The 26,373-nt window shown below is 41.6% G+C and overlaps 53 non-coding genes and 11 pseudogenes across 53 annotated transcripts; all 64 read left to right on the forward strand.

The window, feature by feature from the left end:
• The first annotated feature begins 57 nt into the window (after positions 1-57).
• On the forward strand, positions 58-176 carry LOC114780860 (5S ribosomal RNA). The gene has a single exon (XR_003747407.1). It is a non-coding gene; the product is annotated as a 5S ribosomal RNA (ribosomal RNA).
• Positions 177-321: 145 nt separating this feature from the next.
• Positions 322-440, forward strand: LOC114780910 (5S ribosomal RNA). Its single transcript, XR_003747445.1, has one exon. It is a non-coding gene; the product is annotated as a 5S ribosomal RNA (ribosomal RNA).
• A 144-nt stretch (positions 441-584) lies between these two features.
• On the forward strand, positions 585-704 carry LOC114780909 (5S ribosomal RNA). Its single transcript, XR_003747444.1, has one exon. It is a non-coding gene; the product is annotated as a 5S ribosomal RNA (ribosomal RNA).
• A 144-nt stretch (positions 705-848) lies between these two features.
• On the forward strand, positions 849-970 carry LOC114780870 (uncharacterized; annotated as a pseudogene).
• A 143-nt stretch (positions 971-1,113) lies between these two features.
• LOC114780922 (5S ribosomal RNA) lies at positions 1,114-1,232 on the forward strand. Its single transcript, XR_003747456.1, has one exon. It is a non-coding gene; the product is annotated as a 5S ribosomal RNA (ribosomal RNA).
• A 146-nt stretch (positions 1,233-1,378) lies between these two features.
• Positions 1,379-1,497, forward strand: LOC114780872 (uncharacterized; annotated as a pseudogene).
• Positions 1,498-1,641: 144 nt separating this feature from the next.
• LOC114780885 (5S ribosomal RNA) lies at positions 1,642-1,760 on the forward strand. The gene has a single exon (XR_003747421.1). It is a non-coding gene; the product is annotated as a 5S ribosomal RNA (ribosomal RNA).
• A 144-nt stretch (positions 1,761-1,904) lies between these two features.
• On the forward strand, positions 1,905-2,023 carry LOC114780902 (5S ribosomal RNA). The gene has a single exon (XR_003747437.1). It is a non-coding gene; the product is annotated as a 5S ribosomal RNA (ribosomal RNA).
• A 143-nt stretch (positions 2,024-2,166) lies between these two features.
• On the forward strand, positions 2,167-2,285 carry LOC114780912 (5S ribosomal RNA). Its single transcript, XR_003747447.1, has one exon. It is a non-coding gene; the product is annotated as a 5S ribosomal RNA (ribosomal RNA).
• A 144-nt stretch (positions 2,286-2,429) lies between these two features.
• On the forward strand, positions 2,430-2,548 carry LOC114780913 (5S ribosomal RNA). Its single transcript, XR_003747448.1, has one exon. It is a non-coding gene; the product is annotated as a 5S ribosomal RNA (ribosomal RNA).
• A 145-nt stretch (positions 2,549-2,693) lies between these two features.
• On the forward strand, positions 2,694-2,812 carry LOC114780896 (5S ribosomal RNA). Its single transcript, XR_003747432.1, has one exon. It is a non-coding gene; the product is annotated as a 5S ribosomal RNA (ribosomal RNA).
• A 145-nt stretch (positions 2,813-2,957) lies between these two features.
• LOC114780894 (5S ribosomal RNA) lies at positions 2,958-3,076 on the forward strand. The gene has a single exon (XR_003747430.1). It is a non-coding gene; the product is annotated as a 5S ribosomal RNA (ribosomal RNA).
• Positions 3,077-3,220: 144 nt separating this feature from the next.
• On the forward strand, positions 3,221-3,339 carry LOC114780908 (5S ribosomal RNA). Its single transcript, XR_003747443.1, has one exon. It is a non-coding gene; the product is annotated as a 5S ribosomal RNA (ribosomal RNA).
• Positions 3,340-3,483: 144 nt separating this feature from the next.
• On the forward strand, positions 3,484-3,602 carry LOC114780920 (5S ribosomal RNA). The gene has a single exon (XR_003747454.1). It is a non-coding gene; the product is annotated as a 5S ribosomal RNA (ribosomal RNA).
• A 143-nt stretch (positions 3,603-3,745) lies between these two features.
• Positions 3,746-3,864, forward strand: LOC114780866 (5S ribosomal RNA). The gene has a single exon (XR_003747411.1). It is a non-coding gene; the product is annotated as a 5S ribosomal RNA (ribosomal RNA).
• Positions 3,865-4,008: 144 nt separating this feature from the next.
• LOC114780893 (5S ribosomal RNA) lies at positions 4,009-4,127 on the forward strand. Its single transcript, XR_003747429.1, has one exon. It is a non-coding gene; the product is annotated as a 5S ribosomal RNA (ribosomal RNA).
• Positions 4,128-4,271: 144 nt separating this feature from the next.
• On the forward strand, positions 4,272-4,391 carry LOC114780861 (5S ribosomal RNA). The gene has a single exon (XR_003747408.1). It is a non-coding gene; the product is annotated as a 5S ribosomal RNA (ribosomal RNA).
• Positions 4,392-4,536: 145 nt separating this feature from the next.
• LOC114780876 (5S ribosomal RNA) lies at positions 4,537-4,655 on the forward strand. Its single transcript, XR_003747412.1, has one exon. It is a non-coding gene; the product is annotated as a 5S ribosomal RNA (ribosomal RNA).
• Positions 4,656-4,799: 144 nt separating this feature from the next.
• LOC114780899 (5S ribosomal RNA) lies at positions 4,800-4,918 on the forward strand. Its single transcript, XR_003747434.1, has one exon. It is a non-coding gene; the product is annotated as a 5S ribosomal RNA (ribosomal RNA).
• Positions 4,919-5,062: 144 nt separating this feature from the next.
• LOC114780877 (5S ribosomal RNA) lies at positions 5,063-5,181 on the forward strand. The gene has a single exon (XR_003747413.1). It is a non-coding gene; the product is annotated as a 5S ribosomal RNA (ribosomal RNA).
• Positions 5,182-5,328: 147 nt separating this feature from the next.
• Positions 5,329-5,447, forward strand: LOC114780878 (5S ribosomal RNA). The gene has a single exon (XR_003747414.1). It is a non-coding gene; the product is annotated as a 5S ribosomal RNA (ribosomal RNA).
• A 144-nt stretch (positions 5,448-5,591) lies between these two features.
• On the forward strand, positions 5,592-5,710 carry LOC114780904 (5S ribosomal RNA). The gene has a single exon (XR_003747439.1). It is a non-coding gene; the product is annotated as a 5S ribosomal RNA (ribosomal RNA).
• A 143-nt stretch (positions 5,711-5,853) lies between these two features.
• On the forward strand, positions 5,854-5,972 carry LOC114780900 (5S ribosomal RNA). Its single transcript, XR_003747435.1, has one exon. It is a non-coding gene; the product is annotated as a 5S ribosomal RNA (ribosomal RNA).
• Positions 5,973-6,116: 144 nt separating this feature from the next.
• LOC114780917 (5S ribosomal RNA) lies at positions 6,117-6,235 on the forward strand. The gene has a single exon (XR_003747451.1). It is a non-coding gene; the product is annotated as a 5S ribosomal RNA (ribosomal RNA).
• Positions 6,236-6,379: 144 nt separating this feature from the next.
• Positions 6,380-6,498, forward strand: LOC114780879 (5S ribosomal RNA). Its single transcript, XR_003747415.1, has one exon. It is a non-coding gene; the product is annotated as a 5S ribosomal RNA (ribosomal RNA).
• Positions 6,499-6,631: 133 nt separating this feature from the next.
• Positions 6,632-6,750, forward strand: LOC114780873 (uncharacterized; annotated as a pseudogene).
• A 143-nt stretch (positions 6,751-6,893) lies between these two features.
• LOC114780915 (5S ribosomal RNA) lies at positions 6,894-7,012 on the forward strand. The gene has a single exon (XR_003747449.1). It is a non-coding gene; the product is annotated as a 5S ribosomal RNA (ribosomal RNA).
• Positions 7,013-7,159: 147 nt separating this feature from the next.
• LOC114780897 (5S ribosomal RNA) lies at positions 7,160-7,278 on the forward strand. Its single transcript, XR_003747433.1, has one exon. It is a non-coding gene; the product is annotated as a 5S ribosomal RNA (ribosomal RNA).
• A 9,670-nt stretch (positions 7,279-16,948) lies between these two features.
• On the forward strand, positions 16,949-17,067 carry LOC114780905 (5S ribosomal RNA). Its single transcript, XR_003747440.1, has one exon. It is a non-coding gene; the product is annotated as a 5S ribosomal RNA (ribosomal RNA).
• A 143-nt stretch (positions 17,068-17,210) lies between these two features.
• On the forward strand, positions 17,211-17,329 carry LOC114780901 (5S ribosomal RNA). Its single transcript, XR_003747436.1, has one exon. It is a non-coding gene; the product is annotated as a 5S ribosomal RNA (ribosomal RNA).
• Positions 17,330-17,470: 141 nt separating this feature from the next.
• Positions 17,471-17,588, forward strand: LOC114780865 (uncharacterized; annotated as a pseudogene).
• A 144-nt stretch (positions 17,589-17,732) lies between these two features.
• On the forward strand, positions 17,733-17,851 carry LOC114780880 (5S ribosomal RNA). The gene has a single exon (XR_003747416.1). It is a non-coding gene; the product is annotated as a 5S ribosomal RNA (ribosomal RNA).
• Positions 17,852-17,984: 133 nt separating this feature from the next.
• On the forward strand, positions 17,985-18,102 carry LOC114780874 (uncharacterized; annotated as a pseudogene).
• A 145-nt stretch (positions 18,103-18,247) lies between these two features.
• LOC114780924 (5S ribosomal RNA) lies at positions 18,248-18,366 on the forward strand. Its single transcript, XR_003747458.1, has one exon. It is a non-coding gene; the product is annotated as a 5S ribosomal RNA (ribosomal RNA).
• Positions 18,367-18,510: 144 nt separating this feature from the next.
• Positions 18,511-18,629, forward strand: LOC114780881 (5S ribosomal RNA). Its single transcript, XR_003747417.1, has one exon. It is a non-coding gene; the product is annotated as a 5S ribosomal RNA (ribosomal RNA).
• Positions 18,630-18,772: 143 nt separating this feature from the next.
• LOC114780911 (5S ribosomal RNA) lies at positions 18,773-18,891 on the forward strand. Its single transcript, XR_003747446.1, has one exon. It is a non-coding gene; the product is annotated as a 5S ribosomal RNA (ribosomal RNA).
• A 144-nt stretch (positions 18,892-19,035) lies between these two features.
• LOC114780862 (5S ribosomal RNA) lies at positions 19,036-19,154 on the forward strand. Its single transcript, XR_003747409.1, has one exon. It is a non-coding gene; the product is annotated as a 5S ribosomal RNA (ribosomal RNA).
• Positions 19,155-19,298: 144 nt separating this feature from the next.
• LOC114780916 (5S ribosomal RNA) lies at positions 19,299-19,417 on the forward strand. Its single transcript, XR_003747450.1, has one exon. It is a non-coding gene; the product is annotated as a 5S ribosomal RNA (ribosomal RNA).
• A 144-nt stretch (positions 19,418-19,561) lies between these two features.
• LOC114780864 (uncharacterized) lies at positions 19,562-19,680 on the forward strand (annotated as a pseudogene).
• Positions 19,681-19,826: 146 nt separating this feature from the next.
• On the forward strand, positions 19,827-19,943 carry LOC114780875 (uncharacterized; annotated as a pseudogene).
• Positions 19,944-20,082: 139 nt separating this feature from the next.
• On the forward strand, positions 20,083-20,201 carry LOC114780867 (uncharacterized; annotated as a pseudogene).
• A 143-nt stretch (positions 20,202-20,344) lies between these two features.
• On the forward strand, positions 20,345-20,462 carry LOC114780871 (uncharacterized; annotated as a pseudogene).
• Positions 20,463-20,604: 142 nt separating this feature from the next.
• On the forward strand, positions 20,605-20,721 carry LOC114780869 (uncharacterized; annotated as a pseudogene).
• Positions 20,722-20,863: 142 nt separating this feature from the next.
• Positions 20,864-20,982, forward strand: LOC114780923 (5S ribosomal RNA). Its single transcript, XR_003747457.1, has one exon. It is a non-coding gene; the product is annotated as a 5S ribosomal RNA (ribosomal RNA).
• A 144-nt stretch (positions 20,983-21,126) lies between these two features.
• LOC114780919 (5S ribosomal RNA) lies at positions 21,127-21,246 on the forward strand. Its single transcript, XR_003747453.1, has one exon. It is a non-coding gene; the product is annotated as a 5S ribosomal RNA (ribosomal RNA).
• Positions 21,247-21,391: 145 nt separating this feature from the next.
• Positions 21,392-21,510, forward strand: LOC114780921 (5S ribosomal RNA). The gene has a single exon (XR_003747455.1). It is a non-coding gene; the product is annotated as a 5S ribosomal RNA (ribosomal RNA).
• Positions 21,511-21,652: 142 nt separating this feature from the next.
• LOC114780895 (5S ribosomal RNA) lies at positions 21,653-21,771 on the forward strand. The gene has a single exon (XR_003747431.1). It is a non-coding gene; the product is annotated as a 5S ribosomal RNA (ribosomal RNA).
• Positions 21,772-21,915: 144 nt separating this feature from the next.
• On the forward strand, positions 21,916-22,033 carry LOC114780925 (5S ribosomal RNA). The gene has a single exon (XR_003747459.1). It is a non-coding gene; the product is annotated as a 5S ribosomal RNA (ribosomal RNA).
• A 142-nt stretch (positions 22,034-22,175) lies between these two features.
• LOC114780868 (uncharacterized) lies at positions 22,176-22,294 on the forward strand (annotated as a pseudogene).
• Positions 22,295-22,438: 144 nt separating this feature from the next.
• Positions 22,439-22,557, forward strand: LOC114780863 (5S ribosomal RNA). The gene has a single exon (XR_003747410.1). It is a non-coding gene; the product is annotated as a 5S ribosomal RNA (ribosomal RNA).
• Positions 22,558-22,701: 144 nt separating this feature from the next.
• Positions 22,702-22,820, forward strand: LOC114780903 (5S ribosomal RNA). Its single transcript, XR_003747438.1, has one exon. It is a non-coding gene; the product is annotated as a 5S ribosomal RNA (ribosomal RNA).
• Positions 22,821-22,964: 144 nt separating this feature from the next.
• LOC114780907 (5S ribosomal RNA) lies at positions 22,965-23,084 on the forward strand. The gene has a single exon (XR_003747442.1). It is a non-coding gene; the product is annotated as a 5S ribosomal RNA (ribosomal RNA).
• A 144-nt stretch (positions 23,085-23,228) lies between these two features.
• Positions 23,229-23,347, forward strand: LOC114780882 (5S ribosomal RNA). The gene has a single exon (XR_003747418.1). It is a non-coding gene; the product is annotated as a 5S ribosomal RNA (ribosomal RNA).
• Positions 23,348-23,491: 144 nt separating this feature from the next.
• Positions 23,492-23,610, forward strand: LOC114780883 (5S ribosomal RNA). The gene has a single exon (XR_003747419.1). It is a non-coding gene; the product is annotated as a 5S ribosomal RNA (ribosomal RNA).
• A 144-nt stretch (positions 23,611-23,754) lies between these two features.
• LOC114780884 (5S ribosomal RNA) lies at positions 23,755-23,873 on the forward strand. Its single transcript, XR_003747420.1, has one exon. It is a non-coding gene; the product is annotated as a 5S ribosomal RNA (ribosomal RNA).
• Positions 23,874-24,017: 144 nt separating this feature from the next.
• LOC114780886 (5S ribosomal RNA) lies at positions 24,018-24,136 on the forward strand. Its single transcript, XR_003747422.1, has one exon. It is a non-coding gene; the product is annotated as a 5S ribosomal RNA (ribosomal RNA).
• Positions 24,137-24,280: 144 nt separating this feature from the next.
• Positions 24,281-24,399, forward strand: LOC114780887 (5S ribosomal RNA). Its single transcript, XR_003747423.1, has one exon. It is a non-coding gene; the product is annotated as a 5S ribosomal RNA (ribosomal RNA).
• Positions 24,400-24,543: 144 nt separating this feature from the next.
• On the forward strand, positions 24,544-24,662 carry LOC114780888 (5S ribosomal RNA). Its single transcript, XR_003747424.1, has one exon. It is a non-coding gene; the product is annotated as a 5S ribosomal RNA (ribosomal RNA).
• A 143-nt stretch (positions 24,663-24,805) lies between these two features.
• On the forward strand, positions 24,806-24,925 carry LOC114780918 (5S ribosomal RNA). Its single transcript, XR_003747452.1, has one exon. It is a non-coding gene; the product is annotated as a 5S ribosomal RNA (ribosomal RNA).
• A 144-nt stretch (positions 24,926-25,069) lies between these two features.
• On the forward strand, positions 25,070-25,188 carry LOC114780889 (5S ribosomal RNA). Its single transcript, XR_003747425.1, has one exon. It is a non-coding gene; the product is annotated as a 5S ribosomal RNA (ribosomal RNA).
• Positions 25,189-25,332: 144 nt separating this feature from the next.
• Positions 25,333-25,451, forward strand: LOC114780890 (5S ribosomal RNA). The gene has a single exon (XR_003747426.1). It is a non-coding gene; the product is annotated as a 5S ribosomal RNA (ribosomal RNA).
• A 143-nt stretch (positions 25,452-25,594) lies between these two features.
• Positions 25,595-25,713, forward strand: LOC114780891 (5S ribosomal RNA). The gene has a single exon (XR_003747427.1). It is a non-coding gene; the product is annotated as a 5S ribosomal RNA (ribosomal RNA).
• Positions 25,714-25,857: 144 nt separating this feature from the next.
• Positions 25,858-25,976, forward strand: LOC114780892 (5S ribosomal RNA). The gene has a single exon (XR_003747428.1). It is a non-coding gene; the product is annotated as a 5S ribosomal RNA (ribosomal RNA).
• Positions 25,977-26,122: 146 nt separating this feature from the next.
• LOC114780906 (5S ribosomal RNA) lies at positions 26,123-26,241 on the forward strand. Its single transcript, XR_003747441.1, has one exon. It is a non-coding gene; the product is annotated as a 5S ribosomal RNA (ribosomal RNA).
• Positions 26,242-26,373: the final 132 nt, after the last annotated feature.

The raw sequence follows: 26,373 nt of genomic DNA on the forward strand, positions 1-26,373 counted from the left end.
TGTGATATGTTTCAAGACTAAGGGTTGTTTAAAGTCCAAGATTTTCAAGCAGAGATTGCTTACGGCCATACCAGCCCAAGAACGCCCGGTCTCGTCTGATCTCGGAAGCTAAGAAGGCTTGGGCCTGGTTAGTACTTGGATGGGAGACCTCCTGGGAATACCAGGTGCTGTAAGCTTTAACTGTTGAAAAACTTTTTAAAATGAAGTTTTTTTGCATCGCTTTGTTACTTTTTATCTAAAGTAAGTTAAGAGGTATTTTCACTCTGTGATATGTTTTCAAGCCTAGGTTGTTTTAAAGTCCAAGATTTTCAAGCAGAGATTGCTTACGGCCATACCAGCCCAAGAACGCCCGGTCTCGTCTGATCTCGGAAGCTAAGAAGGCTTGGGCCTGGTTAGTACTTGGATGGGAGACCTCCTGGGAATACCAGTTGCTGTAAGCTTTAACTGTTGAAAAACTTTTTAAAATGAAGTTTTTTTGCATCGCTTTGTTAGTTTTTATCTAAAGTAAGTTAAGAGGTATTTTCACTCTGTGATATGTTTTCAAGCCTAGGTTGTTTAAAGTCCAAGATTTTCAAGCAGAGATTGCTTACGGCCATACCAGCCCAAGAACGCCCGGTCTCGTCTGATCTCGGAAGCTAAGAAGGCTTAGGGCCTGGTTAGTACTTGGATGGGAGACCTCCTGGGAATACCAGGTGCTGTAAGCTTTAACTGTTGAAAAACTTTTTAAAATGAAGTTTTTTTTCCATCGCTTTGTTAGTTTTTATCTAAAGTAAGTTAAGAGGTATTTTCACTCTGTGATATGTTTTCAAGCCTAGGTTGTTTAAAGTCCAAGATTTCAAGCAGAGATTGCCTACGGCCATACCAGCCCAAGAACGCCCCGGTCTCAGTCTGATTCTCGGAAGCTAAGAAGGCTTGGGCCTGGTTAGTACTTGGATGGGAGACCTCCTGGGAATACCAGGTGCTGTAAGCTTAACTGTTGAAAAACTTTTTAAAATGAGTTTTTTTTGCATCGCGTTGTTAGTTTTTATCTAAAGTAAGTTAAGAGGTATTTTCACTCTGTGATATGTTTTAAAGCATAGGTTGTTTAAAGTCCAAGATTTTCAAGCAGAGATTGCTTACGGCCATACCAGCCCAAGAACGCTAGGTCTCGTCTGATCTCGGAAGCTAAGAAGGCTTGGGCCTGGTTAGTACTTGGATGGGAGACCTCCTGAGAATACCAGGTGCTGTGAGCTTTAACTGTTGAAAAACTTTTTTAAAATGAAGTTTTTTTTGCATCGCTTTGTTAGTTTTTATCTAAAGTAAGTTAAGAGGTATTTTCACTCTGTGATATGTTTTCAAGCATAGGTTGTTTAAAGTCCAAGATTTTCAAGCAGAGATTGCCCACGGCCATACCAGCCCAAGAACGCCCGGTCTCATCTGATCTCGGAAGCTAAGAAGGCTTGGGCCTGTTAGTACTTGGATGGGTAGACCTCCTGGGAATACCAGGTGCTGTAAGCTTTAACTGTTGAAAAACTTTTTAAAATGAAGTTTTTTTGCATCGCTTTGTTAGTTTTTATCTAAAGTAAGTTAAGAGGTATTTTCACTCTGTGATATGTTTTCAAGCCTAGGTTGTTTAAAGTCCAAGATTTTCAAGCAGAGATTGCTTACGGCCATACCAGCCCAAGAACGCCCGGTCTCGTCTGATCTCGGAAGCTAAGAAGGCTTGGGCCTGGTTAGTACTTGGATGGGAGACCTCCTGGGAATACCAGGTGCTGTAAGCTTTAACTGTTGAAAAACTTTTTAAAATGAATTTTTTTTGCATCGCTTTGTTAGTTTTTATCTAAAGTAAGTTAAGAGGTATTTTCACTCTGTGATATGTTTTCAAGCCTAGGTTGTTTAAAGTCCAAGATTTTCAAGCAGAGATTGCCTACGGCCATACCAGCCCAAGAACGCCCGGTCTCGTCTGATCTCGGAAGCTAAGAAGGCTTGGGCCTGGTTAGTACTTGGATGGGAGACCTCCTGGGAATACCAGGTGCTGTAAGCTTTAGCTGTTGAAAAACTTTTTAAAATGAAGTTTTTTTGCATCGCTTTGTTAGTCTTTATCTAAGTAAGTTAAGAGGTATTTTCACTCTGTGATATGTTTTCAAGCCTAGGTTGTTTAAAGTCCAAGATTTTCAAGCAGAGATTGCTTACGGCCATACCAGCCCAAGAACGCCCGGTCTCGTCTGATCTCGGAAGCTAAGAAGGCTTCGGCCTGGTTAGTACTTGGATGGGAGACCTCCTGGGAATACCAGGTGCTGTAAGCTTTAACTGTTGAAAAACTTTTTAAAATGAATTTTTTTTGCATCGCTTTGTTAGTTTTTATCTAAAGTAAGTTAAGAGGTATTTTCACTCTGTGATATGTTTTCAAGCCTAGGTTGTTTAAAGTCCAAGATTTTCAAGCAGAGATTGCTTACGGCCATACCAGCCCAAGAACGCTAGGTCTCGTCTGATCTCGGAAGCTAAGAAGGCTTGGGCCTGGTTAGTACTTGGATGGGAGACCTCCTGGGAATACCAGGTGCTGTAAGCTTTAACTGTTGAAAAACTTTTTAAAATGAAGTTTTTTTGCATCGCTTTGTTAGTTTTTATCTAAAGTAAGTTAAGAGGTATTTTCACTCTGTGATATGTTTTCAAGCCTAGGTTGTTTAAAGTCCAAGATTTTTCAAGCAGAGATTGCTTACGGCCATACCAGCCCAAGAACGCCCGGTCTCGTCTGATCTCGGAAGCTAAGAAGGCTTGGGCCTGGTTAGTACTTGGATGGGAGACCTCCTGGGAATACCAGGTGCTGTAAGCTTTAACTGTTGAAAAAACTTTTTAAAATGAAGTTTTTTTGCATCGCTTTGTTAGTTTTTATCTAAAGTAAGTTAAGAGGTATTTTCACTCTGTGATATGTTTTCAAGCCTAGGTTGTTTAAAGTCCAAGATTTTCAAGCAGAGATTGCTTACGGCAATACCAGCCCAAGAACGCCCGGTCTCGTCTGATCTCGGAAGCTAAGAAGGCTTGGGCCTGGTTAGTACTTGGATGGGAGACCTCCTGGGAATACCAGGTGCTGTAAGCTTTAACTGTTGAAAAACTTTTTAAAATGAAGTTTTTTTGCATCGCTTTGTTAGTTTTTATCTAAAGTAAGTTAAGAGGTATTTTCACTCTGTGATATGTTTTCAAGCCTAGGTTGTTTAAAGTCCAAGATTTTCAAGCAGAGATTGCTTACGGCCATACCAGCCCAAGAACGCCCGGTCTCGTCTGATCTCGGAAGCTAAGAAGGCTTGGGCCTGGTTAGTACTTGGATGGGAGACCTCCTGGGAATACCAGGTGCTGTAAGCTTTAACTGTTGAAAAACTTTTTAAAATGAAGTTTTTTTGCATCGCTTTGTTAGTTTTTATCTAAAGTAAGTTAAGAGGTATTTTCACTCTGTGATATGTTTTCAAGCCTAGGTTGTTTAAAGTCCAAGATTTTCAAGCAGAGATTGCTTACGGCCATACCAGCCCAAGAACGCCCGGTCTCGTCTGATCTCGGAAGCTAAGAAGGCTTGGGCCTGGTTAGTACTTGGATGGGAGACCTCCTGGGAATACCAGGTGCTGTAAGCTTTAACTGTTGAAAAACTTTTAAAATGAATTTTTTTTGCATCGCTTTGTTAGTTTTTATCTAAAGTAAGTTAAGAGGTATTTTCACTCTGTGATATGTTTTCAAGCCTAGGTTGTTTAAAGTCCAAGATTTTCAAGCAGAGATTGCTTACGGCCATACCAGCCCAAGAACGCCCGGTCTCGTCTGATCTCGGAAGCTAAGAAGGCTTGGGCCTGGTTAGTACTTGGATGGGAGACCTCCTGGGAATACCAGGTGCTGTAAGCTTTAACTGTTGAAAAACTTTTTAAAATGAAGTTTTTTTGCATCGCTTTGTTAGTTTTTATCTAAAGTAAGTTAAGAGGTATTTTCACTCTGTGATATGTTTTCAAGCCTAGGTTGTTTAAAGTCCAAGATTTTCAAGCAGAGATTGCTTACGGCCATACCAGCCCAAGAACGCCCGGTCTCGTCTGATCTCGGAAGCTAAGAAGGCTTGGGCCTGGTTAGTACTTGGATGGGAGACCTCCTGAGAATACCAGGTGCTGTAAGCTTTAACTGTTGAAAAACTTTTTAAATGAAGTTTTTTTGCATCGCTTTGTTAGTTTTTATCTAAAGTAAGTTAAGAGGTATTTTCACTCTGTGATATGTTTTCAAGCCTAGGTTGTTTAAAGTCCAAGATTTTTCAAGCAGAGATTGCCTACGGCCATACCAGCCCAAGAACGCCCTGGTCTCGTCTGATCTCGGAAGCTAAGAAGGCTTGGGCCTGGTTAGTACTTGGATGGGAGACCTCCTGGGAATACCAGGTGCTGTAAGCTTTAACTGTTGAAAAACTTTTTAAAATGAAGTTTTTTTTGCATCGCTTTGTTAGTTTTTATCTAAAGTAAGTTAAGAGGTATTTTCACTCTGTGATATGTTTTCAAGCCTAGGTTGTTTAAAGTCCAAGATTTTCAAGCAGAGATTGCTTACGGCCATACCAGCCCAAGAACGCCCGGTCTCGTCTGATCTCGGAAGCTAAGAAGGCTTGGGCCTGGTTAGTACTTGGATGGGAGACCTCCTGGGAATACCAGGTGCTGTAAGCTTTAACTGTTGAAAAACTTTTTTAAATGAATTTTTTTTGCATCGCTTTGTTAGTTTTTATCTAAAGTAAGTTAAGAGGTATTTTCACTCTGTGATATGTTTTCAAGCCTAGGTTGTTTAAAGTCCAAGATTTTCAAGCAGAGATTGCTTACGGCCATACCAGCCCAAGAACGCCTGGTCTCGTCTGATCTCGGAAGCTAAGAAGGCTTGGGCCTGGTTAGTACTTGGATGGGAGACCTCCTGGGAATACCAGGTGCTGTAAGCTTTAACTGTTGAAAAACTTTTTAAAATGAAGTTTTTTTGCATCGCTTTGTTAGTTTTTATCTAAAGTAAGTTAAGAGGTATTTTCACTCTGTGATATGTTTTCAAGCCTAGGTTGTTTAAAGTCCAAGATTTTCAAGCAGAGATTGCTTACGGCCATACCAGCCCAAGAACGCCCGGTCTCGTCTGATCTCGGAAGCTAAGAAGGCTTGGGCCTGGTTAGTACTTGGATGGGAGACCTCCTGGGAATACCAGGTGCTGTAAGCTTTAACTGTTGAAAAACTTTTTAAAATGAATTTTTTTTTGCATCGCTTTGTTAGTTTTTATCTAAAGTAAGTTAAGAGGTATTTTCACTCTGTGATATGTTTTCAAGCCTAGGTTTGTTTTAAAGTCCAAGATTTTCAAGCAGAGATTGCTTACGGCCATACCAGCCCAAGAACGCCCGGTCTCGTCTGATCTCGGAAGCTAAGAAGGCTTGGGCCTGGTTAGTACTTGGATGGGAGACCTCCTGGGAATACCAGGTGCTGTAAGCTTTAACTGTTGAAAAACTTTTTAAAATGAAGTTTTTTTGCATCGCTTTGTTAGTTTTTATCTAAAGTAGGTTAAGAGGTATTTTCACTCTGTGATATGTTTTCAAGCCTAGGTTGTTTAAAGTCCAAGATTTTCAAGCAGAGATTGCTTACGGCCATACCAGCCCAAGAACGCTCGGTCTCATCTGATCTCGGAAGCTAAGAAGGCTTGGGCCTGGTTAGTACTTGGAAGGGAGACCTCCTGGGAATACCAGGTGCTGTAAGCTTTAACTGTTGAAAAACGTTTTAAAATGAATTTTTTTGCATCGCTTTGTTAGTTTTTATCTAAAGTAGGTTAAGAGGTATTTTCACTCTGTGATATGTTTTCAAGCCTAGGTTGTTTAAAGTCCAAGATTTTCAAGCAGAGATTGCTTACGGCCATACCAGCCCAAGAACGCCCGGTCTCGTCTGATCTCGGAAGATAAGAAGGCTTGGGCCTGGTTAGTACTTGGATGGGAGACCTCCTGGGAATATCAGGTGCTGTAAGCATTAACTGTTGAAAAACTTTTAAAATGAAGTTTTTTTTGCATCGCTTTGTTAGTTTTTATCTAAAGTAAGTTAAGAGGTATTTTCACTCTGTGATATGTTTTCAAGCCTAGGTTGTTTAAAGTCCAAGATTTTCAAGCAGAGATTGCTTACGGCCATACCAGCCCAAGAACGCTAGGTCTCGTCTGATCTCGGAAGCTAAGAAGGCTTGGGCCTGGTTAGTACTTGGATGGGAGACCTCCTGAGAATACCAGGTGCTGTAAGCTTTAACTGTTGAAAAACTTTTTAAAATGAAGTTTTTTTGCATCGCTTTGTTAGTTTTTATCTAAAGTAAGTTAAGAGGTATTTTCACTCTGTGATATGTTTTCAAGCCTAGGTTGTTTAAAGTCCAAGATTTTCAAGAAGAGATTGCTTACGGCCATACCAGCCCAAGAACGCCCGGTCTCGTCTGATCTCGGAAGCTAAGAAGGCTTGGGCCTGGTTAGTACTTGGATGGGAGACCTCCTGGGAATACCAGGTGCTGTAAGCTTTAACTTTTTAAAATGAATTTTTTTTGCATCGCTTTGTTAGTTTTTATCTAAAGTAAGTTAAGAGGTATTTTCACTCTGTGATATGTTTTCAAGCCTAGGTTGTTTAAAGTCCAAGATTTTCAATCAGAGATTGCTTACGGCCATACCAGCCCAAGAACGCTAGGTCTCGTCTGATCTCGGAGGTTAATAAGGCTTAAGCCTGGTTAGTACTTGGATGGGAGACCTCCTGGGAATACCAGGTGCTGTAAGCTTTAACTGTTGAAAAACTTTTTTAAATGAAGTTTTTTGCATCGCTTTGTTAGTTTTTATCTAAAGTAGGTTAAGAGGTATTTTCACTCTGTGATATGTTTTCAAGCCTAGGTTGTTTAAAGTCCAAGATTTTCAAGCAGAGATTGCTTACGGCCATACCAGCCCAAGAACGCTCGGTCTCGTCTGATCTCTGAAGCTAAGAAGGCTTGGGCCTGGTTAGTACTTGGATGGGAGACCTCCTGGGAATACCAGGTGCTGTAAGCTTTAACTGTTGAAAAACTTTTTAAAATGATTTTTTTTTGCATCGCTTTGTTAGTTTTTATCTAAAGTAAGTTAAGAGGTATTTTCACTCTGTGATATGTTTTCAAGCTTAGGTTTTTTTTTAAAGTCCAAGATTTTCAAGCATAGATTGCTTACGGCCATACCAGCCCAAGAACGCCCGGTCTCGTCTGATCTCGGAAGCAAAGAAGGCTTGGGCCTGGTTAGTACTTGGATGGGAGACCTCCTGGGAATACCAGGTGCTGTAAGCTTTAACTGTTGAAAAACTTTTGAAAATGAAGTTTTTTTTCATCGCAATTTTTTTCCCTTAATAATAACAACAATAATAATAGAATAAAGAACAATAAAAAATAGGACTTTTTTTTTTTTTTTTTTTTTTTTTTCTTAATAATAATAATAATAGAAAAAAATCGTGAATAAAGAACAGTAAAAAAATAGGACTTTTTTTTTTTTTTTTTCTTAATAATAATAATAATAGAATAATAGAATAAAGAACAAAAAATAATAGGACTTTTTTTTTTTTTTTTTTTTTTTTTTTTTTTTTTTTTTTTTATCTCTTAATAATAACAACAATAATAAAAATAATAAAGAACAATAAAAACAATAGGACTTTTTTTTTTTTTTTTTTTTTTTTTTCTTAATAATAACATCAATAATAAAAATAATAGAAAAATCGTGTATATCACACAGAGTGACAATGCCGTTCCGGACCACATAGGGACTGTAGTACGGTGCTGAGAACAGGCCACAGGACGCACAGAATCGAAACCACAATGCAACCAACCAAGCATTCAAGAGAACAAAAACGTGGTGTCGCTGTTCAGGAGAGGACAGAATAAACGCTACCCTGCCGATTCAAAACGCTGCTTTTTTTTTTTTTTTTTTTTTTTCTCTGAATCAGCAGATTCAAGTTTGCTGAGCGATCCATATTCTACCATCCCAGCACCAAAAGTCACCATATTTCTGAACGTCGTTTCCAGCCTTATGCAAACAGCACCTCGCCCGATGAATACAGGAAGTTCAGAATTAAAACAACAAAAAGTCTGATAAATTCAGGAAATACAGAATTAAAACATCAAAAAGTCTGATAATTTCAGGACATACAGAATTAAAACGACAAAAAATACATTTAAAACATAATGAGGCAAGCATATGTCCCCCAATATTTCCCCTCTGTTTATCATGTATTGAACTCTTTTCTTTTCTTTTCTCTATAGTACTTCCCTAATAACCTCTTCCGGTAGGATTTTCGACTATTAGTTCATAAACCGAGCAATACATTTACACTCAAAGGGATGTCGCTTCAATTCTCGAAGATAGATTCTTGGAACAGTTGGCTCAACTGTAAGTCACTGGGCTCCGTGGACATCTCAAAGCCCTCATCGTGGATTTTATTTTCCAAGAGCGGGTATAACTGTGTGGGATCAACCTCCCTGGGTGATAAGGCTTTAGTGATGAGACGGTTCACAAGACTGCGCAGACAAGGAATACAACAACATCCACACAATGTCAGAATTGCTGCAAATACAGCCACAGATGTTAATACAGATTGAACTAGGGCTTTGTATTTCCCGAATACGTTCATCCAGGAATCCCACATCGTAGTTTCCACCCCCGAATGCTCCTTCATCTTCCGGTTGAGGGTGCGCAGGCCATCAATGGCCAATGTCAGACTGCCTCCCGCAGCTGTGTTGTTTGGTATGAACGAGCAGCATTGCTCTCCAAACAAAGCACAAACCCCATTTTTCTCAGCCAGGAGCATATCAAGAGCTATTCTGTTCTGAAAAGCCATTAGGGAAGTGGCGGATAATTGCCCATGCACGGCCTCAAAACCGTCTTGTGTCCAATTTCCTAATTTCTGAACATTGTAATGGATGTAGTTGATCCTGTCCACGTTCTTATTAATCGTACACCACCAACACAAGGTTGATTCGAATCCCGCTGCTATTTGATTTGCTATTTTATATTCGTCAGGCACCCCCCTGGGAACCCCAATTGCATCTATGTAAGTTGGATCTGTTAGCTTCTCCCAGGGCGGGATTGACCGCTTCGTTTGGAGCCAGTCTGCAGGCCCCAGGCGATCTAATTTGAGTAATAGGTTACTTATTGTCGTTGGATATATGGACACCGGTAATAAAAGGGTCACTAAGGCACACAACCCGGTGGTGTTTGTGGGCAATCGATCAAACAACCTATTTCCTCCACACCACCACCATATGTCACTCCGAGACTGTGGGTTAAAGGTATTCCCCACATCCATTATTGTACGACACCAATCTCTCGGTGCTCCTTCTCCTAGTAGGTTCTTTCTTCCGGCCATACTGATACATGTGAAATTGCCTTGTGCTATTTTGCTAGAGAAGATAGGTTTTTGTCTTACCGGTCCTGTAAGGGGATATACTCGGTCCCAACTTCTGCAGCTACTATCTGGTTGAGTTTTGCTCATCACTTCTACAACACATTCGTTCGTTATAACCGCTGGTATTACCTGTAATAATGGTCGTGGCCCCAGACAAACCACGCAGTCTTGTTGGGTGACATTAGCTGCTTGCTCCACTAAAAGAAGCCAATTATTGTTTTTACCCGATATTCCTGTAGTTACTCTGAACCATTCATCAGAGGGTTGGCTCTCCTCCAACACCCTAACCTGTATACCTTTGTCATTTGCCTTGTGATTCAATTCCGTTCTATCCATTTTAGACTCCGGTAGTTGACACACTTGGAATGGAAAATAAGGCGGCTGGTTGGTATAAGGCCATAAGAGGAATACCCAACATCGTTCTCCTTTCCTTTGTAGGTTTGTATTGTCTACTTTAGGGGTGTTTGGTGGCCATAAGTCCAGTTTGGTAAGATTGATATACACTTCAAATACAGGACCCTGATTCGAGGGATTGGACATCACAAAAGAGATTATTTTTCTATGATGTATCGCAAAGGGGTTTGTGGTCCAATCCCTCCAATCATAACCCACAGGGTCCGCTACTAATGTGTCCCATTTCAGTTTATTTGTTATATACCATGGATATTGTGCATAATTACTTGCTCTATACCCCCTGTGGTTAAGGGCTGTTATTGGAATAGTTACTACCGAGGTGATATTAGCTCTTACACACACTGTAGGTGTAGCGTAAGAGTATAGTGTATCTGTATTGCCATATGTGTCATTGCATAGGTTAGGGGTGAATTGGTGATTGTATTGTCTCGCCATTCTGTGTCTAGTCCCAATCTGCTTTTCTCTACCTCTTTCTTTATCTACTTGCCACAGCATCCACCATGTGGTTATTACCAACAGCACACAAAGCACTACCACGCACGCTCTTCGACAATGTTTATAATCCTTCATTTCTGCTAACCTTTTCCCGTCTGCCTCTTCTAGGATTGGTGGCGGTAAAGTGTTCTTCACTGACTTTCGGGTCTACCCAGATTCTAAACATCTGAGTCCACCCTATTATCAGACTTTTGCTCACCTTTCCCGTCGGCAGGGTTTGCAGAAATGACCTTTTTACAATGTGACTGATGTATCCAGGTCCCTCTTTCCGCTATTTTAACAGCTGTCGGTGTCGTCAGGATCACTTGATATGGCCCTTCCCACTTCGGTGAGTGCCAATGCTTCCGCTTTATGCTTTTTATGAGCACCCAGTCTCCAGGTTCCACCAGTGGGGGTTCCTGCTGAGAGATAGGTAACTTGTCATCAGGATTACTCTGTTTTTGTGTTTCTAACATTTTTCTCATATAGTCTGCCAAATTCATGTCTTCCTCTGTTTCCCATTGGTTCCTAAAGTAAGGTAGTCTATATGGTCTCCCAAACAAGGTTTCGTAGGGTGTTAACCCTACTGTGCTAGTAATATTGATGTACAGTTTTACCAGGTCTAAACATTGGGTCCATGGTCGACGTGTCTCTTCCATGCACTTCTTTAATCTATTTTTAATTGTTCCGTTCATTCGCTCCACAAGTCCTGCACTCTGTGGATGGTAACTGCAGTGGTTCTTCAGGCTAATATGAAACATTTTCCCTATGTTAGTTACCAGCTGGTTTACAAAATGAGTCCCATTGTCGCTATATATTTTTTCTGGTATTCCATAGCGCGGAATAATATCTTTACACAATGCTTTTGCTACGGTTAATGCATCTGGGTGTTTAGTTGGGAACAGCTCTATCCATTTGGAGAACGCGTCTATAATAACTAAACAGTACTCCTTCCCTTCACTCTTACTAAGTTGGATAAAATCCATGTGTATCATTTGAAATGGGTATTGTGGCGTCGGGAACTGGCCACGCTTTGGTCTTAAGCTACCCTGGGCATTATGTTTAGCGCATATCAAACATGTTTTACAAAAGTTCTTTGCATATAGGCTAAAACCATATGTGGTGAAATATGGCTGTACCAGTCCTACCATTCCCCCTGTTGAGACATGTGATTTCCCATGGCTAATTATAGCAGCCCATTTATACATATTTTTCGGTAGGATTGGCTTCCCCAGGGGTCATACGTAAAGTTTGTTATGTGTAATTGCCCCATGTTTTATCCATGTGTCTATCTCATGTGGTGTGCTTTGTTGTTGCATGTCAATGAGAATGTCAGGAGTGATCAATTGGTCTTGGTCAGTAAACAAAACTTGTATACCCTTTTCCGCGGCTTGTTTTGCTACACGGTCAGCAAAGGCATTACCGAGCGAAATCGTGTCTTTGGAATTAGTGTGTGCTGCACATTTACATATAGCTAATTTAGCGGGCAAGCGGACAGCTTCCAACAATTCCCGCAGTAGTTGAGCATGAGTTACTGGTTTACCTGAAGATGTAACCATCCCCCTATTCTGCCAGTACTGAGCAAATGTGTGAACTGTCGAAAATGCATATTGACTATCCGTATAAATGGTGGCATCTTTCCCTTTCATTAATTTACAGGCTTCAGTCAGAGCAATTATTTCGGCTGCTTGCGCTGAAAAAGATGATGGCAAGTGGTCAGCTTTAAGTACTGTGTCTGTCGTCACTACAGCATAGCCCGTTTGCGGTTTTCCCATATCATCTTTCTTAGAAGAGCCATCAACGAATACTACCTCCCCCTGAGGCAAAGGCTGGTCATTTAAGTCTAGTCTAGATTTAGCCGTGTGTTCTGCGAGTGCTTGGCAGTCGTGTTGCTCTCCGTCATCAGGTAAAGGTAGCAACGTGGCTGGGTTCAATGTGGTGCATCGTTCGATAGTGAGATGTGGCTGTGACAGCAACGTGGCCATGCAGGAGAGGTGCCTTGCGGGTGATAAAAAGATCATATTTGTTTGCAGTAGTAAAGCAGCCACTGCATGTGGGACCTTAAGGGTCAATGGGTGGAATAAAACTATTCCGGCACTTGCTTCTACTGCCATCGACGCAGCTATCACCGCCCTCACACAGTGTGGCATTGCGCGGGCTACACTATCTAATTTGGATGAAAAATATGCTATCGGTCTTAGTTTATCTCCATGATGTTGGCCTAGGACAGAAGTCATATATTTGTCTTTGCAGTCCACCATTTGTATAAACGGTTTACTATAATTTGGCAAGGCCAGAGCTAAAGTGGAGGTCAGCGCCTGTTTAATATCACAAAAAGCTTTTTCTGCTTCTGACGTCCAATTTAGCGGTGATGTCATTTTCAGGTCTTCAGTGTAAATTAAAGCCGTGAGTGGGGAAGTAATCTCAGCGTAATTTGGTACCCAACTTCTACAATAATTAGTTAATCCTAAGAATGAGCTTGCTTTTTCACCGGGAATATAGGCGTATTGCAGGGGGAATCATCGCACTCTATAATAACCCCTGCTTGCTGCAAGTCACGTATCACTGGGGTTATGCCTTCCAGTGCGTCAGGTTTAAGCGGATATTGCCTTATGCAAGGCCGATATTCTGTTTTGGGTCTGACTCGTACCGGCAAAATTCCTTTTATCAGTCCAACATCAGACGGTCCTTGTGACCACAATGATTGAGGTATTTGTGCTAGTTGTGATTCGTCTTCTTCAGTGAGCAGAAAATGTCACTGGTTTCTGGAGTCTATATGTACTCCAGCCTTGGTCTGTATTGTCCAATACAGCCGTCTCCTGGTCAAGCCTGTGTGTGCGCTATGTTCTAACTTGTCGCCCATGTCTGCCCAATCCGTTGCGCTGCCACCTTCTTGAACTAAGTTGCCCAACGACTTCCAACTTCTCTCTCTGTGTTTATACAGTGAGATGTGAGGTGGATACCCTCCCCGGAGCATTGCTTTGAGTGGCGTAGGTAAGGTGACCCCCGCCACCACGTTACCTTGCCCATCAGAGTAAATATAAGGAATGACTATGGTTGTCGGCGTGAGCCGTGTCAATTTCTTTTCATATATTTGATCAGGCCCCGGGAAGTTTTTATACCACATGGTGACATGTAGTTCATCAGGGGGCATGAGCTCCACACCTGTTATAGGTGGCTGACAGTGTCCCACCTGTTCTCCCACCCTCAACAATTCGGTTCCCATTTTACGAGGTTCTTTGTTGGGTATGTCGAGTGTGTAGTGGAAAATAGGGATACCCCTTCCCTCCAAGGGGAATAGGTCCCCTCTCTCTAGCTCAGCCCTGCGTTTGCTCACTAATCTCCCATCAGGAGTGGAGACGAGCGCCAACCCTAATTTAAGTAACCCGTCTCTTCCCAACAAATTGACAGGGCATTCTGGCATAAAAAGGATGGACAATTTACAAGATATTCCCTCGGGGTCTCTCACCCAAACTGGTTTAGAAGCGGTGACTACCGTTGTACTCCCATTCGCTGTTCTCACTACTATTGCTTCGTCACTTATTTCACTACAGGGTATTCGTTCCTTGCAGGTTGTTCTACATGCCCCAGAGTCACAGAGGAATGTTATTTCTTTCCCATTTACTATTAAAGCTATTTCTAGTCTTTCTTGATTTAGGGAAAGAATCTCTTCCAAGTTTAAATCCACCTGAGTTTCCCCCTCCTCCTGTTCTGTGCCCTCTGGGTCATGCAGCTGCTCCTCCAGTCATGCTGTGTTATCTCCCGGCCCTGCTAGACAGTCTCTGGCTATGTGCCCAGCCTTCCCACAGGACCAGCAGCCTGCTCTCCATTGGCCCTGTGTGTTCCACCCTCGTCCTTGGACACCCCCTCTTCTTCTTCCCCTGCGTCCTCCCTGTCTCCCTCTACCTCCGCCTCCATGGTAAAACGTGTCTGAATTCCCCATAGTGTCTTCCCAAAAGGTGTCAGTTTTTTTTATAGGTTTATCTTTTCTCTTTTTAGTTCTTATCAGTTTGTCTATGTGCATGGCGTGGTCAATGTATTCCTCTAAGTCTTTAGTGGACATGCTTATCATATGTTTATCTATCCAGCTCCGCACACCGTCCGTTGACCCGTTATGCAAAGCATTTTTTAATTGCTGACGGTACGCGCCCATAGCCAGACCATCATCCTCAAGGCCACTATGTTGTTTAAAAACTTTCTCCATTCTTACTCTATAATCCTCAAACCTCTCATCCTCCTCTTGCTTCACTCTCCCTATTTCTGTGTAATTTGCTCTCTTCCTGTACTTCACTCGTATCCGTCCCAGCAAGGCCTGAGTTCTACTTTCCAATTCTGGCCCATCGTGACTCAGAGGCTGTCCCCCATGTCCTATAGGAGACCAGTCACCTTTTACATGGTGCCAGTCTCGTCCCATTGCTTGCATATACACTTGTTGCACCTCTCTGCCATTTAAATGATAAGACTGTCTTATTCCCTCCATATCTTCTTCAAATTTTTGCATATCCTCTTTATAGGGAGTGACGCCTTCTACCACTCTTTTTATATCCTCCTGCGTCCAGGTCCGATATACCAAAATGGCAGGAGGATGTCCCCGTTCACCCGCGTTAGGATTCGCCACTTCTACAAGGGGAAACTGATCTTCTTCTCTTACTGCTAAATTTGGAATTTTTGGGGGACTTTCAAACAGCACACCCATAGTTTTAGACCAGCGCCCCACCTCCCCTTGAGATCTAGTATTCGGTCTGGGACTAAGATCACAAGTAAGGGGTTCTTCCAATTTACTGATATCCGGATACAGGGGAGGAGCTGCAGGCGCAGAGGGAAGCTCTGGTTGCTGCGCTAGCGACCCCATCGCCTCCTCCTCTTCTACTTTTTCTTCGTCAGCCCTACACACCCCTCCCATTCGCCGTCCCCTACTTCCCGTTTCATAATCTTCTTTGCGGTGAAACAGAATAGTTTTCTCCGATTCCATCACTTTAACTGCCTGATCCTCTCTCTCCCTTTCCTCCTCACGTGCTGCATTCTCTCTAGCCTGTCTTATCTTCCTCTCCCCGTCTTCTCTCTTTCCTGCTATCTTTATCCACTGTATTAAAGCCTCAACCCCTTCTCGCTTCATTTGCTTCTCCTTATTTTTACATGTATGTTTTATGGCTCCCTGTAACTCAATTAGACGTTTTAATCTCAGTTGTCCATCAAACCCGTATTTTGTTATCCATTTATTTAACGGCTCGACGTAGGCTTTGTTAATCTGCTCTACATACCTCCAGTCTTTACATTTTAGTTCTTCTTTCGGTTCTGGTTTACTGGATCCCTTACCCATTTTGACCTAAATTTTGACCAGTGTGTTGTACCTGGGGTATCCTAAAACACTGGTATTTGTTCACAGGACAGCGTATCAAAATTCCTCTCGTGGTGTATTTCACTTCTACCTCAAATCATTTGGGGTGGAAATACCTTGCCTCTGCGTCCACGAGGGGTCGCTGTTTCCTTCCCTGTGAGGTTTTGTATGGAGTGTCCGTCTAGTGACTTTCACCCCCACTCATCCACACACTCACACCCGCGCGCACTCTCATACACCTGTATGAGTTTTAAATCACTTATTTTACTATTGAACGTTCCTTTTCACTGACAGAGGAGTCCGTCCTCCCCGCGGATTTTAACCCTTTACGGGAGGGGTCCGCCCCCCCACGGAATTTAACTGTCCTTGTTACCTGCCAGAGTCTAGAATACCCAGGGTTTGTTTCCTTTAAGTAACCTCTTGTTACTCTTGTTACCTCTTGTAACCTCTTGTTACCTCTTGTAACCTCTTGTAACCTCTTGTTACCATTCATTCCATTTCTTTTAAACAGAAGTCAACTTACCCCCGTGCCTTCTCTCACTCGTAAGATTCCGTCAACCTCCAGATCCCAACTGACGGTCGGCCTCCCAGTCCCCAAAGGGGTCTGTCTCTGACCCCTACTAAGGAGTCAGCCTTGGCCAAGGATTTCCTGGTATCCGTCCCGCCCGCTGGAGTCCTTTGGTGTCTTGGAATCCGGCTCGAAGGACCAATAAAATGTTAGAGTTATACGCCGTTCCAACACTTATAAACCAGAGAAGAATGACACGAAGAAGTTGAGTTCTTTTACTTGCAAGGAGAGCGATCAGAGACGACCAATACAGCAGCCTCCAAAAAGCTCTGCCGTCTCTTCCGCTTCCTCTCTTTTTATTCAATAATAGGGCGGTACATTCATCACAGGATCACACCAAATAAGCTTATGATTTGCATGTAGGGTTGTCTCTTTGGTAGACGCTCCATCGCCAAGGTCTTCTTGTTTTTCTTGCTTCTCCGCGGCTGCAGGCCTCCTCTTATCAAGTCGCGGTCATTCTGTTCTGCAAACAGCCTTTAGCCCACCAGTTTCTGGAGAGACTAATGATTCAATGTAGTGCGCATAGTAAAAGGATTAATATAGTTTAATGCATGCGAGATATATATATATGTCAAAAGGATTAATAGAGTTTAATACATGTGGGATATATATGTCAAAAAGGTAGTAAAGGTTAGTAGCATGATAACTTATATACATTTTCCAACAGCTTTGTTAGTTTTTATCTAAAGTAGGTTAAGAGGTATTTTCACTCTGTGATATGTTTTCAAGCCTAGGTTGTTTAAAGTCCAAGATTTTCAAGCAGAGATTGCTTACGGCCATACCAGCCCAAGAACGCTCGGTCTCATCTGATCTCGGAAGCTAAGAAGGCTTGGGCCTGGTTAGTACTTGGAAGGGAGACCTCCTGGGAATACCAGGTGCTGTAAGCTTTAACTGTTGAAAAACGTTTTAAAATGAATTTTTTTGCATCGCTTTGTTAGTTTTTATCTAAAGTAGGTTAAGAGGTATTTTCACTCTGTGATATGTTTTCAAGCCTAGGTTGTTTAAAGTCCAAGATTTTCAAGCAGAGATTGCTTACGGCCATACCAGCCCAAGAACGCCCGGTCTCGTCTGATCTCGGAAGATAAGAAGGCTTGGGCCTGGTTAGTACTTGGATGGGAGACCTCCTGGGAATATCAGGTGCTGTAAGCATTAACTGTTGAAAAACTTTTTAAAATGAAGTTTTTTTTATCGCTTTGTTAGTTTTATCTAAAGTAAGTTAAGAGGTATTTTCACTCTGTGATATGTTTTCAAGCCTAGGTTGTTAAAGTCCAAGATTTTCAAGCAGAGATTGCTTACGGCCATACCAGCCCAAGAACGCTAGGTCTCGTCTGATCTCGGAAGCTAAGAAGGCTTGGGCCTGGTTAGTACTTGATGGGAGACCTCCTGAGAATACCAGGTGCTGTAAGCTTTAACTGTTGAAAAACTTTTTAAAATGAAGTTTTTTTGCATCGCTTTGTTAGTTTTTATCTAAAGTAAGTTAAGAGGTATTTTCACTCTGTGATATGTTTTCAAGCCTAGGTTGTTTAAAGTCCAAGATTTTCAAGAAGAGATTGCTTACGGCCATACCAGCCCAAGAACGCCCGGTCTCGTCTGATCTCGGAAGCTAAGAAGGCTTGGGCCTGGTTAGTACTTGGATGGGAGACCTCCTGGGAATACCAGGTGCTGTAAGCTTTAAACTTTTTAAAATGAATTTTTTTTGCATCGCTTTGTTAGTTTTATCTAAAGTAAGTTAAGAGGTATTTTCACTCTGTGATATGTTTTCAAGCCTAGGTTGTTTAAAGTCCAAGATTTTCAATCAGAGATTGCTTACGGCCATACCAGCCAAGAACGCTAGGTCTCGTCTGATCTCGGAGGTTAATAAGGCTTAAGCCTGGTTAGTACTTGGATGGGAGACCTCCTGGGAATACCAGGTGCTGTAAGCTTTAACTGTTGAAAAACTTTTTAAAATGAAGTTTTTTTGCATCGCTTTGTTAGTTTTTATCTAAAGTAGGTTAAGAGGTATTTTCACTCTGTGATATGTTTTTCAAGCCTAGGTTGTTTAAAGTCCAAGATTTTCAAGCAGAGATTGCTTACGGCCATACCAGCCCAAGAACGCTCGGTCTCGTCTGATCTCTGAAGCTAAGAAGGCTTGGGCCTGGTTAGTACTTGGATGGGAGACCTCCTGGGAATATCAGGTGCTGTAAGCATTAACTGTTGAAAAACTTTTTAAAATAAAGTTTTTTTGCATCGCTTTGTTAGTTTTTATCTAAAGTAAGTTAAGAGGTATTTTCACTCTGTGATATGTTTTCAAGCCTAGGTTGTGTAAAGTCCAAGATTTTCAAGCAGAGATTGCTTACGGCCATACCAGCCCAAGAACGCCCGGTCTCGTCTGATCTCGGAAGCTAAGAAGGCTTGGGCCTGGTTAGTACTTGGATGGGAGACCTCCTGGGAATACCAGGTGCTGTAAGCTTTAACTTTGAAAAACTTTTTAAAATGAAATTTTTTTGCATCGCTTTGTTAGTTTTTATCTAAAGTAAGTTAAGAGGTATTTTCACTCTGTGATATGTTTTCAAGCCTAGGTTGTTTAAAGTCCAAGATTTTCTAGCAGAGATTGCTTACAGCCATACCAGTCCAAGAACGCCCGGTCTCGTGTGATCTCGGAAGCTAAGAAGTCTTGGGCCTGGTTAGTACTTGGATGGGAGACCTCCTGGGAATACCAGGTGCTGTAAGCTTTAACTGTTGAAAAACTTTTTAAAATGAAGTTTTTTTGCATCGCTTTGTTAGTTTTTATCTAAAGTAAGTTAAGAGGTATTTTCACTCTGTGATATGTTTTCAAGCCTAGGTTGTTTAAAGTCCAAGATTTTCAAGCAGAGATTGCCCACGGCCATACCAGCCCAAGAACGCCCGGTCTCATCTGATCTCGGAAGCTAAGAAGGCTTGGGCCTGGTTAGTACTTGGATAGGAGACCTCCTGGGAATTCCAGGTGCTGTAAGCTTTAACTGTTGAAAAACTTTTTAAAATGAAGTTTTTTTGCATCGCTTTGTTAGTTTTTATCTAAAGTAAGTTAAGAGGTATTTTCACTCTGTGATATGTTTTCAAGCCTAGGTTGTTTAAAGTCCAAGATTTTCAAGCAGAGATTTCTTACGGCCATACCAGCCCAAGAACGCCCGGACTCGTCTGATCTCGGAAGCTAAGAAGGCTTGGGCCTGGTTAGTACTTGGATGGGAGACCTCCTGGGAATGCCAGGTGCTGTAAGCTTTAACTGTTGAAAAACTTTTTAAATGAAGTTTTTTTTGCATCGCTTTGTTAGTTTTTATCTAAAGTAAGTTAAGAGGTATTTTCACTCTGTGATATGTTTTCAAGCCTAGGTTGTTTAAAGTCCAAGATTTTCAAGCAGAGATTGCCCACGGCCATACCAGCCCAAGAACGCCCGGTCTCATCTGATCTCGGAAGCTAAGAAGGCTTGGGCCTGGTTAGTACTTGGATGGGAGACCTCCTGGGAATACCAGTTGCTGTAAGCTTTAACTGTTGAAAAACTTTTTAAATGAAGTTTTTTTGCATCGCTTTGTTAGTTTTTATCTAAAGTAGGTTAAGAGGTATTTTCACTCTGTGATATGTTTTCAAGCCTAGGTTGTTTAAAGTCCAAGATTTTCAAGCAGAGATTGCCTTACGGGCCATACCAGCCCAAGAACGCCCGGTCTCAGTCTAATCTCGGAAGCTAAGAAGGCTTGGGCCTGGTTAGTACTTGGATGGGAGACCTCCTGGGAATACCAGGTGCATTAACTGTTGAAAAACTTTTTAAAATGAAGTTTTTTTGCATCGCTTTGTTAGTTTTTATCTAAAGTAAGTTAAGAGGTATTTTCACTCTGTGATATGTTTTCAAGCCTAGGTTGTTTAAAGTCCAAGATTTTCAAGCAGAGATTGCTTACGGCCATACCAGCCCAAGAACGCCCGGTCTCGTCTGATCTCGGAAGCTAAGAAGTCTTGGTTCTGGTTAGTACTTGGATGGGAGACCTCCTGGGAATACCAGGTGCAGTAAGCTTTAACTGTTGAATAACTTTTTTAAATGAAGTTTTTTGCATCGCTTTGTTAGTTTTTATCTAAAGTAAGTTAAGAGGTATTTTCACTCTGTGATATGTTTTCAAGCCTAGGTTGTTTAAAGTCCAAGATTTTCAAGCAGAGATTGCTTACGGCCATACCAGCCCAAGAACGCCCGGTCTCGTCTGATCTCAGAAGCTAGAAGGCTTGGGCCTGGTTAGTACTTGGATGGGAGACCTCCTGGGAATACCAGTTGCTGTAAGCTTAACTGTTGAAAAACTTTTTAAATGAAGTTTTTTTGCATCGCTTTGTTAGTTTTTATCTAAAGTAGGTTAAGAGGTATTTTCACTCTGTGATATGTTTTCAAGCCTAGGTTGTTTAAAGTCCAAGATTTTCAAGCAGAGATTGCTTACGGCCATACCAGCCCAAGAACGCCCGGTCTCGTCTGATCTCGGAAGCTAAGAAGGCTTGGGCCTGGTTAGTACTTGGATGGGAGACCTCCTGGGAATACCAGGTGCTAACTTAACTGTTGAAAAACTTTTTAAAATGAAGTTTTTTTGCATCGCTTTGTTAGTTTTTATCTAAAGTAAGTTAAGAGGTATTTTCACTCTGTGATATGTTTTCAAGCCTAGGTGGTTTAAAGTCCAAGATTTTCAAGCAGAGATTGCTTACGGCCATACCAGCCCAAGAACGCTCGGTCTCGTCTGATCTCGGAAGCTAAGAAGGCTTGGTTCTGGTTAGTACTTGGATGGGAGACCTCCTGGGAATACCAGGTGCTGTAAGCTTTAACTGTTGAATAACTTTTTTAAATGAAGTTTTTTTGCATCGCTTTGTTAGTTTTTATCTAAAGTAAGTTAAGAGGTATTTTCACTCTGTGATATGTTTTCAAGCCTAGGTTGTTTAAAGTCCAAGATTTTCAAGCAGAGATTGCTTACGGCCATACCAGCCCAAGAACGCCCGGTCTCGTCTGATCTCGGAAGCTAAGAAGGCTTGGGCCTGGTTAGTACTTGGATGGGAGACCTCCTAGGGAATACCAGGTGCTGTAAGCTTTAACTGTTGAAAAACTTTTTAAAATAAAGTTTTTTTGCATCGCTTTGTTAGTTTTTATCTAAAGTAAGTTAAGAGGTATTTTCACTATGTGATATGTTTTCAAAGCCTAGGTTGTTTAAAGTCCAAGATTTTCAAGCAGAGATTGCTTACGGCAATACCAGCCCAAGAACGCCCGGTCTCTTCTGATCTCAGAAGCTAAGAAGGCTTGGGCCTGGTTAGTACTTGGATGGGAGACCTCCTGGGAATACCAGGTGCTGTAAGCTTTAACTGTTGAAAACTTTTAAAATGAAGTTTTTTTGCATCGCTTTGTTAGTTTTTATCTAAAGTAAGTTAAGAGGTATTTTCACTCTGTGATATGTTTTCAAGCCTAGGTTGTTTAAAGTCCAAGATTTTCAAGCAGAGATTGCTTACGGCAATACCAGCCCAAGAACGCCCGGTCTCGTCTGATCTCGGAAGCTAAGAAGGCTTGGGCCTGGTTAGTACTTGGATGGGAGACCTCCTGGGAATACCAGGTGCTGTAAGCTTTAACTGTTGAAAAACTTTTTAAAATGAAGTTTTTTTGCATCGCTTTGTTAGTTTTTATCTAAAGTAAGTTAAGAGGTATATTCACTCTGTGATATGTTTTCAAGCCTAGGTTGTTTAAAGTCCAAGATTTTCAAGCAGAGATTGCTTACGGCCATACCAGCCCAAGAACGCCCGGTCTCATCTGATCTCGGAAGCTAAGAAGGCTTGGGCCTGGTTAGTACTGGGATGGAGACCTCCTGGGAATACCAGGTGCGGTAAGCTTTAACTGTGGAAAAACTTTTTAAAATGAAGTTTTTTTGCATCGCTTTGTTAGTTTTTATCTAAAGTAAGTTAAGAGGTATTTCACTCTGTGATATGTTTTCAAGCATAGGTTGTTTAAAGTCCAAGATTTCAAGCAGAGATTGCTCACGGCCATACCAGCCCAAGAACGCCCGGTCTCGTCTGATCTCGGAAGCTAAGAAGGCTTGGTTCTGGTTAGTACTGGGAGGGAGACCTCCTGGGAATACCAGGGTGCTGTAAGCTTTAACTGTTGAAAACTTTTTAAATGAAGTTTTTTTCATTCGCTTTGTTAGTTTTTATCTAAAGTAAGTTAAGAGGTATTTTCACACTGTGATATGTTTTTAAGCCTAGGTTTTTTTTAAAGTCCAAGATTTTCAAGCAGAGATTGCTTACGGCCATACCAGCCCAAGAACGCCCGGTCTCGTCTGATCTCGGAAGCTAAGAAGGCTTGGTTCTGGTTAGTACTTGGATGGGAGACCTCCTGGGAATACCAGGTGCTGTAAACTTTAACTGTTGAAAAACTTTTTTAAATGAAGTTTTTTTGCATTGCTTTGTTAGTTTTTATCTAAAGTAAGTTACGAGGTATTTTCACTCTGTGATATGTTTTCAAGCCTAGGTTGTTTAAAGTCCAAGATTTTCAAGTAGAGATTGTTTACGGCCATACCAGCCCAAGAACGCCTGGTCTCGTCTGATCTCGGAAGTTAAGACGGCTTGGGCCTGGTTAGTACTTGGATGGGAGACCTCCTGGGAATACCAGGTGCTGTAAGCTTTAACTGTTTAAAAAACTTTTTAAAATGAGTTTTTTGGCATCGCTTTGTTAGTTTTTATCTAAATTAAGTTAAGAGGTATTTTCACTCTGTGATATGTTTTCAAGCCTAGGTTGTTTAAAGTCCAAGATTTTCAAGCAGAGATTGCTTACGGCCATACCAGCCCAAGAACGCCCGGTCTCGTCTGATCTCGGAAGCTAAGAAGGCTTGGGCCCTGGTTAGTACTTGGATGGGAGACCTCCTGGGAATACCAGGTGCTGTAAGCTTTAACTGTTGAAAAACTTTTTAAAATGAAGTTTTTTTGCATCGCTTTGTTAGTTTTTATCTAAAGTAAGTTAAGAGGTATTTTCACTCTGTGATATGTTTTCAAGCCTAGGTTGTTTAAAGTCCAAGATTTTCAAGCAGAGATTGCTTACGGCCATACCAGCCCAAGAACGCCCGGTCTCGTCTGATCTCGGAAGCTAAGAAGGCTTGGGCCTGGTTAGTACTTGGATGGGAGACCTCCTGGGAATACCAGGTGCTGTAAGCTTTAACTGTTGAAAAACTTTTTAAAATGAAGTTTTTTTGCATCGCTTTGTTAGTTTTTATCTAAAGTAAGTTAAGAGGTATTTTCACTCTGTGATATGTTTTCAAGCCTAGGTTGTTTAAAGTCCAAGATTTTCAAGCAGAGATTGCTTACGGCCATACCAGCCCAAGAACGCCCGGTCTCGTCTGATCTCGGAAGCTAAGAAGGCTTGGGCCTGGTTAGTACTTGGATGGGAGACCTCCTGGGAATACCAGGTGCTGTAAGCTTTAACTGTTGAAAAACTTTTTAAAATGAAGTTTTTTTGCATCGCTTTGTTAGTTTTTATCTAAAGTAAGTTAAGAGGTATTTTCACTCTGTGATATGTTTTCAAGCCTAGGTTGTTTAAAGTCCAAGATTTTCAAGCAGAGATTGCTTACGGCCATACCAGCCCAAGAACGCCCGGTCTCGTCTGATCTCGGAAGCTAAGAAGGCTTGGGCCTGGTTAGTACTTGGATGGGAGACCTCCTGGGAATACCAGGTGCTGTAAGCTTTAACTGTTGAAAAACTTTTTAAAATGAAGTTTTTTTGCATCGCTTTGTTAGTTTTTATCTAAAGTAAGTTAAGAGGTATTTTCACTCTGTGATATGTTTTCAAGCCTAGGTTGTTTAAAGTCCAAGATTTTCAAGCAGAGATTGCTTACGGCCATACCAGCCCAAGAACGCCCGGTCTCGTCTGATCTCGGAAGCTAAGAAGGCTTGGGCCTGGTTAGTACTTGGATGGGAGACCTCCTGGGAATACCAGGTGCTGTAAGCTTTAACTGTTGAAAAACTTTTTAAAATGAAGTTTTTTTGCATCGCTTTGTTAGTTTTTATCTAAAGTAAGTTAAGAGGTATTTTCACTCTGTGATATGTTTTCAAGCCTAGGTTGTTTAAAGTCCAAGATTTTCAAGCAGAGATTGCTTACGGCCATACCAGCCCAAGAACGCCCGGTCTCGTCTGATCTCGGAAGCTAAGAAGGCTTGGGCCTGGTTAGTACTTGGATGGGAGACCTCCTGGGAATACCAGGTGCTGTAAGCTTTAACTGTTGAAAAACTTTTTAAAATGAAGTTTTTTTGCATCGCTTTGTTAGTTTTTATCTAAAGTAAGTTAAGAGGTATTTTCACTCTGTGATATGTTTTCAAGCCTAGGTTGTTTAAAGTCCAAGATTTTCAAGCAGAGATTGCTTACGGCCATACCAGCCCAAGAACGCCCGGTCTCGTCTGATCTCGGAAGCTAAGAAGGCTTGGGCCTGGTTAGTACTTGGATGGGAGACCTCCTGGGAATACCAGGTGCTGTAAGCTTTAACTGTTGAAAAACTTTTTAAATGAAGTTTTTTTGCATCGCTTTGTTAGTTTTTATCTAAAGTAAGTTAAGAGGTATTTTCACTCTGTGATATGTTTTCAAGCCTAGGTTGTTTAAAGTCCAAGATTTTCAAGCAGAGATTGCTTACGGCCATACCAGCCCAAGAACGCCCGGTCTCGTCTGATCTCGGAAGCTAAGAAGGCTTGGGCCTGGTTAGTACTTGGATGGGAGACCTCCTGGGAATACCAGGTGCTTGTAAGCTTTAACTGTTGAAAAACTTTTTAAAATGAAGTTTTTTTGCATCGCTTTGTTAGTTTTTATCTAAAGTAAGTTAAGAGGTATTTTCACTCTGTGATATGTTTTCAAGCCTAGGTTGTTTAAAGTCCAAGATTTTCAAGCAGAGATTGCTTACGGCCATACCAGCCCAAGAACGCCCGGTCTCGTCTGATCTCGGAAGCTAAGAAGGCTTGGGCCTGGTTAGTACTTGGATGGGAGACCTCCTGGGAATACCAGGTGCTGTAAGCTTTAACTGTTGAAAAACTTTTTAAATGAATTTTTTTTGCATCGCTTTGTTAGTTTTTTATCTAAAGTAAGTTAAGAGGTATTTCACTCTGTGATATGTTTTCAAGCCTAGGTTGTTTTAAAGTCCAAGATTTTCAAGCAGAGATTGCTTACGGCCATACCAGCCCAAGAACGCCCGGTCTCGTCTGATCTCGGAAGCTAAGAAGGCTTGGGCCTGGTTAGTACTTGGATGGGAGACCTCCTGGGAATACCAGGTGCTGTAAGCTTAACTGTTGAAAACTTTTTAAAATGAAGTTTTTTTGCATCGCTTTGTTAGTTTTTATCTAAAGTAAGTTTAAGAGGTATTTTCACTCTGTGATATGTTTTCAAGCCTAGGTTGTTTAAAGTCCAAGATTTTCAAGCAGAGATTGCTTACGGCCATACCAGCCCAAGAACGCCCGGTCTCGTCTGATCTCGGAAGCTAAGAAGGCTTGGGCCTGGTTAGTACTTGGATGGGAGACCTCCTGGGAATACCAGGTGCTGTAAGCTTTAACTGTTGAAAAACTTTTTAAAATGAAGTTTTTTTGCATCGCTTTGTTAGTTTTTATCTAAAGTAAGTTAAGAGGTATTTTCACTCTGTGATATGTTTTCAAGCCTAGGTTGTTTAAAGTCCAAGATTTTCAAGCAGAGATTGCTTACGGCCATACCAGCCCAAGAACGCCCGGTCTCGTCTGATCTCGGAAGCTAAGAAGGCTTGGGCCTGGTTAGTACTTGGATGGGAGACCTCCTGGGAATACCAGGTGCTGTAAGCTTTAACTGTTGAAAAACTTTTTAAAATGAAGTTTTTTTTGCATCGCTTTGTTAGTTTTTTTCTAAAGTAAGTTAAGAGGTATTTTCACTCTGTGATATGTTTTCAAGCCTAGGTTGTTTTAAAGTCCAAGATTTTCAAGCAGAGATTGCTTACGGCCATACCAGCCCAAGAACGCCCGGTCTCGTCTGATCTCGGAAGCTAAGAAGGCTTGGGCCTGGTTAGTACTTGGATGGGAGACCTCCTGGGAATACCATGTGCTGTAAGCTTTAACTGTTGAAAAACTTTTTAAAATGAATTTTTTTTGCATCGCTTTGTTAGTTTTTTATCTAAAGTAAGTAAGAGGTATTTTCACTCTGTGATATGTTTTCAAGCCTAGGTTGTTTAAAGTCCAAGATTTT

This window comes from Denticeps clupeoides, unplaced genomic scaffold (genome assembly GCF_900700375.1).
Source record: "Denticeps clupeoides unplaced genomic scaffold, fDenClu1.1, whole genome shotgun sequence".
Lineage (NCBI taxonomy): Eukaryota > Metazoa > Chordata > Actinopteri > Clupeiformes > Denticipitidae > Denticeps > Denticeps clupeoides.